Source organism: Danio rerio, chromosome 8 (assembly GCF_049306965.1).
Source record: "Danio rerio strain Tuebingen ecotype United States chromosome 8, GRCz12tu, whole genome shotgun sequence".
Taxonomy (NCBI): Eukaryota; Metazoa; Chordata; class Actinopteri; order Cypriniformes; family Danionidae; genus Danio; species Danio rerio.
Genome location: NC_133183.1, coordinates 62060932 through 62068695, shown reverse-complemented (window position 1 = coordinate 62068695; position 7764 = coordinate 62060932).

Genomic DNA, 7764 nt, shown 5'->3' with positions numbered 1-7764 from the left:
CAACATTGGGTTTGACCATTTATGACCCAACGTTTAGTTAATACATAGGCTGTCAAATGTTTTTTTTTTAATAACCCAACGTTTGATAAATTTTGGGTCCAATATGGACAAACACAACAGTAGAAACATAAATCAAATTTGTTTTTAAAATAACCCAACATAAGGTTTGACCATATTTGAATGAACGTTTGGTTAATACAAAGAGTGAAAGATGCTTTTCAAAATAACCCCAAACTTTTTTAATGTTGGGTCAAATATAGACAAACACAACAGTGAAAACGTAAACCAAATTTAATGAAAAAAAACAACAACCCAACAGTGGGTTTGACTACATTTGACCCTACTTTTGGTTAATACATATAGTGACAAATGTTTTTTTTTTTTAAATAACCCAACATTTGTTAATTGTTGGGTCAAATATGGCCAAACACAACAGTGAAAACGTAAATTGAATTTAATTTTAAAATAACCCAACATTGTGTTTGACCATATTTAACCCAACATTTTTTTTAATATAGTACATAGAGTGACAAATGCTTTTTAAAATAACCCCAAACTTTTTAAATGTTGGGCCAAATAATATAGACAAACACAACAGTGAAAACGTAAATTGAATTTAATTTTAAAATAACCCAACATTGTGTTTGACCATATTTAACCCAACATTTTTTTTAATACAGTACATAGAGTGACAAATGCCTTTTAAAATAACCCCAAACTTTTTAAATGTTGGGTCAAATATAGACAAACACAACAGTGAAAACGTAAACCGAATTTAATAAAAAATAATAATAACCCAACAGTGGGTTTGACCATATTTGACTCAATATTTGGTAAATGCATAGAGTGAAAATGCTTTTTAAAATAACCCCAAACTTTTTAAATGTTGGGTCAAATAAGCACAAACACAACAGTGAAAACATAAATCAGATTTCATTTTAAAATAACCCAACATTGGGTTTGACCATATTTGACCCAACGTTTGGTTAATACATAGTGACAGATGTTTTTTTTAAATAACCCAACATTCGTTAATTGTTGGGTCAACTAAGCATTTTTAAAACAACCCAACATTGGGTTTGACCATATTTGACCCATTCATTTATTTTCCTTCAGCTTAGTCTTTATTTCAGAGGTCGTGACAGTGGAATGAACCGCCAACTATTCCAGCATATGTTTTACACAGCAGGTGCCTTTCCGGCTGCAACCCAGTACTGGGAAACACCCATACACACTCACACTCATACACTATGGCCAATTTAGTTCATCAATTCCTCTACAGCACATATGTTTGGACTGTTGGTGAAACCGGAGCACCAGGAGGAAACCCACGCCAACACGGGGAGAACATGCAAACTCCACACAGAAATGACAAATGGCCCAGTCGGGACTCGAACCAGCAACCTTCGCACTGTGAGACCACAGTGCAAACTACTAAGCTACTGTGCCACCTTTCTGAAGTTTATTACAAGATAAATTCTAATATGCACCGTGTGTGTGTGTGTGTGTGTGTGTGTGTGTGTGAGCGGCCCTCAGGCTGTCTCTCAGTGGGAGGTTTGGTGATCACTCTGTTCTGAGAGCAGATTTCAGGGTAAAGCCTTCACTAACAGGCCTGTTTATCCTTACAACAAGCCCTACCGAAGTCTTCCACTGCTCTCACAGCGTGTACACACTGCCCCACACAGCAGTAAGCAGCAATTACGAGAACACCGTGTCATTACAGACTTACACACACTCCTATTATCACACCCTCGCAGACAGAGAGCATTAAAGTCATCTATAAATACCAAACACCGTATTTTAAACACAACACAATCAAGTAAATCCATGAACACGCTACAAAAATGTGTTTTATTGCAAAGAAATATCATTTAAAGGGGAGCTATTATGCCAAAATCACGTTCATAAGTGGTTTAAATACAGCGGTGTGTGGATATATCCAGCTTCTAACGGTCAACGTTAATTACCTCTATTTATACAACAGTTCTGTCTGGTTCTTGAATTTGATTGGCTGATAGCCGTGGGATATTTTGCCAGTAACATCACACAACGGCCTCTTCACCCTTCACCTCTGTGTATTACTCCGCCCACATACAGCAAGCAACAAGCAGAGACGCTACAGTTTGACAAATATTACTGCTGTTAGACAACAAAATGTACTTCTGAGGCTTTTTAGTCGAGAATGTAGTTGTTTAGATTGCAACTATGCAGTTTATTTGTAAGAATAGAACCTATTTTAAAATATTTACAATTTCTGTAAGCTCGTCGGCGGCCAAAGATGGTTAATGTTGTCTATCCACAAGATGGCGCCAGAACCGCATAATAAGCCCCTGCTCAGTGTGTTCTCTTGAGCGCGAATAAAAAGCTGAAAAACGGAAGCCTCGTGGTTTTTAAGGTGGACCGGATAGAGTCAATAAGCTGCTAATAAGAAGCTGGATTCAGCCTCGTCCCTCCTTATCGCAAACACAGTCTGAAAACAGCAGTCTGGTAAGAAATCTCTGTAGACGGATGGCATTTCATGTCCCGTTCTGCCTTATAATCTTAAAATGTGAGCAAAATTTGCTGTTTTGTCATCACCTTAAGGGGGTCACACACCAGAAGCGCTGCTTACGCTATAGAGAATCATTCAAACACTAGCTCTAAAGTGACGTTGGTGATTTAGTAACGGCTTCTGCTGTTCTGACGTCAGCTGCAGATGTGAATGAATGGTGAAAGAAAGTAGTTCCTAATACAAAAGGGTTTTAGACTCTCTGTGTTTGATTTTCTTTTTTATGTACAAGATTGTGCCGTCGAACTGTTGTATAAACGCAATATCACACGAGTAGCAGTGTGCTATGGCTGTATATCGCCACTGGTGGGGTGCTAAGGCAACACACGCCTCCAACCAGTGCTGATATGCAGCCATAGCACACAGCTACTCGCGTGATATTGCTCATTTGTTATAATCACACTTGATAAAAACACTTTGATTGGCATTCTCCCTTTGTACCTGTCATCAGAGGGGGAAAGCCCAGCCCACAAGTGACCATCTCTCCCTCATTAGCATAGAACATAAGTCTTGTTTTTGAGTCTGCCACTATGCTAATGCATGTGCATTTGTAGCTCTATCCTCTTATAAAAAAAGAGCACAAACTCGTTTGAATTTAAAGTGACAGTCGCCAAAACAGCACAATTAGGATCAAAGCCTTAAAGGGTCAGTTTCAGAGAGTTACTAAACATCATTTGTGTGATATTTTGAGCTGAAATATTCACACACACACACACACACACACACACACACACACACACACACACACACACACACACACACACACTCTAGGGTCATCAGAGTCTTATTTTGCATCTTTTAAAAAGGGGGTGCTCAACCTGCGGTCTGTGTGGGTCCTAATGCCCCAGTATGGTGAAGTGGACACTATACTGTCAGTGAGCGCCGTCTTCGGATGAGACGTTAAACCGAAGTCCTAACTCTCTGTGTTCATTAATAATGCCAGGATGTCCTTCGAAAAACAGTATAATTTTCATGTAAATTTCTTTGTGTTTGTTTTGTATAGCTCTTTGGTCAAGAACTGTTGCTCTAAAACTTGGTTTATAACTAACTACTTATTTTAAGACACTCTTCACTAAAGTCTACTTAAGCTTTTATTTATTTTAAAAACTCTTATCTAGTATAATAATCTCACTATAGCAGATCACTTGACTTGTTTCTAGTCTGCATCTTCTTAAATCTTTAATTTATTTCTTATATTTATTCATATTTTGCAGTGCAGGACTTGCCTGTATAGACCATTTTGAGGAATGTAAACAAAAACAATGGTCCGAATGTATTTTTTGTTTTACATTTTACATTTTCATAGCTTCTGAGAATCCCAAAAGGTTGACAAGTTATGTTATGGCAGCTATTTTAACGTCACTCACTTCTTGTTACTGTTATGAAATGGTTTGACGACAAGCAGGAAATGTTCATGGGCCAATGAAATTACCGCATTTAAATGGTTTATAGCATATTTAATATAGTCAAATCGGCATATAAATAACTTTCTATGTCTTTTTTTAAATACAGAAATACATTTAATATTTTTATCAGTATTAAAAATGTGACAAAACACGTTAAACCAAGCGGAGAGCTAAAAAGCAAAATCGATTTAATAATCAAAACGAGATGTTCAGAATGATAAGTGTTGCAATTCTGTGGAAATCTGTGGATCTTTCTGCTGAATTCTGAGCGGCCTGTTTAGAGATTGTTGAGTGTTTGGAGGGGGCGAACGCTCCTTTTGCCTCCTTCATTCATGGTTACGCCCTAGTTGTTCTTTTGTGATCTGTGCTGAATTAAGGGGCGACCAGTAACACATCAACTGACAGTCAAATGCATGACATCATTGATTTATGCACAGATATCGATGGACCGTGACAAGTGAACAAAAAGCCTCACTATTGACCATAATCCCAAAAACAAAACAAATGCATCCTTCAGTGTGGGAGTTTTATTTGTTTGTTTACGTTTGGGGAACTCAAGTTTGGTTCCCGACTTGTTGGTCTTTCCTGACTTCTTTGCCTTTCTCATTCCCACTTTGCTTCCGGTCAAAGCGCTGCATATTTTGCTTTTTACACAAGTTAAAAACAAATCAAATAAATTATGCATCAATCATGCCAGTGCAACAAATAGAGCAAGTTGTGTGCCGATGTTTTTAATCCCTAATATAAAAAATATATTTATATCTGTAACTGTCTTGTCGTGCTAAAACCAGCAAGCCACACTTTAGGTTGCTTAATAATAATCTCCATAATAAATTTCCATAATTTTTTATGTGTTAAGTAAGCAAGGAAGAAAAAAAATCAATAATAAAGTTGTACTATTTATTAATGAATTGTAGCAAATTTAATAAAAAAAAAAAAACCTTGAGCGATTACAGCCTCAAGTCTTTTTGAATATGATGCCACAAGCTTGGCACTCCTGTCTTTGGAAATCTCATTCCTCTTTGCAGTAGCTCTCAAGCTCTATCAGGATGGGAAGCGACGGTGTACAGCCATTTTCAGATCTTTCTAGAGATGTTCAATAGGATTTAGGTCTGGGCTCTGGCTGGGCCACTCAAGGACATTCACCAAGTTGTTGTGAAGCCATTCCATTGATATTTTGGCGGTGTGCTTTGGGTCATTGTCCTGCTGGAAGATGAACCGTCGCCCCAGTCTGAGGAGCAGGGTCTGGATGCAGACCTGGTGCAGTGCAATCTGGGTTGCATCCAATGCTTTTTAATGGGTTTACCTAACCCCACCCCTAACTCTACCCCTTACAGTGGCGTCGCTCACTCCATTTGAGTGCATTGTGTCTGACATTGCATCAATGAGTGATAGAATCTCCGTTTAAGAATCTCATCATAAAGGCGACTCTGAAGCAGGTCTTCATTCAGGATGTCTCTGTACATTGCTGCGTTCATCTTTCCCTCTATTCTGACTAGTCTTCCAGTTCCTGCTGCTGAAACACATCCCCACAGCATGATGCTGCCACCACCATGCTTCACTGTAGGGATGCTGTTAGCCTGGTGATGAGCGCTGCCTGCTTTTCTCCAAACGTAACGCCTGGCGTTCACTCCAAAGAGTTCAAGTTTAGTCTCATCAGAGCAGAGAGTTTAGTTTCTTATGGTCTGAGAGTCCTTCAGAGGCCAAATTTCAGGCAGGGAGTGTCTTCCGTCTGGCCTTTCTACCACACAGGCCTGATTGGTGGATTGCTGCACAGATGGTTGTCCTCCTGTAAGGTTCTCCTCTCTCCACAGAAGAACGCTGGAGCTCAGACAGAGTCACCATCGGGTTATTGATCACCTCCCTGACTAAGACCCTTCTCTCCCGATCACTCAGCTTAGATAGCCGGCCAGCTCTAGGAAGAGTCCTGGGGGTTTAAACATCTTCCACTGACGGATGATGGAGGCCGCTGTGCTCATTGGAACTTTGAGAGCAGCAGATATGTTTCTGTAACCTTCCCCAGCCTTGTGCCTCGAGACAATCCTGTCTCGGAGGTCTACAGACAATTCCTTTGTCTTCATGCTTGGTTTGTGCTGTGACATGCACTGTCAACCCTGGGACCTTATATAGACGTATAGGTTATGTAGGTGTATAAAGTGTTTCATGCCTAAACAAAGCGAAAGCACAGAACAGACTCAGAACAGATAGCTGTTTGTTTTTCAGCATTCTTCAGTATTTCATAATTTGTGATCAACAGAAGAAAGAAACTCAAACAGGTTTTGAAGTGATGGATGAGTAATTGATGACAGAAGTTTCATTTTTGTGTGAATTTCCTCTTTAAACACGGTGCTACCTTGCATAATGGTGTGTTCAAGTAATAATTTTTGTAGTGTATTTTGTAAATGGCAAAAATATATATAAATATACTATTTAATTTGATCAATAGGCGTCGCTTTGGCACAGTGGGTAGCATGATCACTTCAGAGCCAAAAGGTCACAAGTTCGAGCCCTGGCTGGGTCAATTGGCATTTCTGTGTTCTTCCCGTGATCACGTGGATTTCCTCCGGGTGCTCCGGTTTCCCCCCACGGTCTACAGATATGTGCTTAGGCCCACCCGGAATCTGCGCACAGAATTCCACAGGTTTTCAGCCCATCATTAATTCTGTTTATTTTCTTGAGTAAATGTGCGTAAATCTATATTTATTCACTTTTTAAATTAATTTCAGTAATATTATTGACTAATGTGAAAATGTTCATCTGATTTATGTACAGTGCAGTTTGAACTATTTTCTGTTTTTTACTAGACATATTATATGACAAACTTGCTTTGTTTACCAAGTAAAGTGAATCTTATTGGATTTGCATTTTAAACATTAAATAAAAGTTAAAAAGATATTTATTTCATATATTAAGGTTTTAGTTATGATACTGCCAAAATAATTCCACAGAAATCCGCAAATTTTTACCAAAACTCTCCGCAGAAATAGAAAAAAACAGATTCCGTCTGACCCTACAGGTGAACTGGGTAAGCATGATTGTCCGTAGTGTATAAGTGTGAATGAGAGTGTTTGGGTGTTTCCCAGTACTGGGTTGCAGCTGAAAGGGCATCCGCTGTGTAAAACATATGCTGGATAAATTGGCGGTTCATTCAGCAGTGGAGACCCCTGATTAATAAAAGGACTAAGCCGACAAGAAAATGAATGAATGAATGAATTAATTAATGAAGAATTCACAGTGATTGTATTATCTAAAATGCATAATTTAACAATTAATACAATTTAAAACCTTTACTTTGGTATTTTTGGTTTCCGACAGTAATACGTCATGATGTCATTCGTTTGTATGTTTAGGTTAGATTGCAGTTTTGTCCTCCTTTGTTTTTCTTTTTCTACTGTTTTATGTGGTTTTAATATTATTTAACCTGATATGTTAAGTTATTATCATTGTTACTGTTATTGTCTTTTTTGTGTAAGATTGGATTTTGTATTTTTGTTATTGAAGTCAACAAAATAAAATAAAATAAAATAAAATAAAATAAAATAAAATAAAGGTCAGATTGCAGTTATGGATGTTGGAAGCAACATAGTATTTTTGACCGAGCTATATTGAGTCTTTGTATTTTTGTTTTGCACTTCTTCAGTAAACTCTTTTTAAAAGAAGATTCAGTCTTACTCTCGTTTTTTTTTTTCAAATACTGGTTGTTAGACTAGCTGCAAAATGTGGTACATAAAGATGTGCACGAAAGGTGTGCGACTACAGGGTATATGAGGACTGATAGAGGTAAAGGTGGTTTTATATTCGGATATTCAG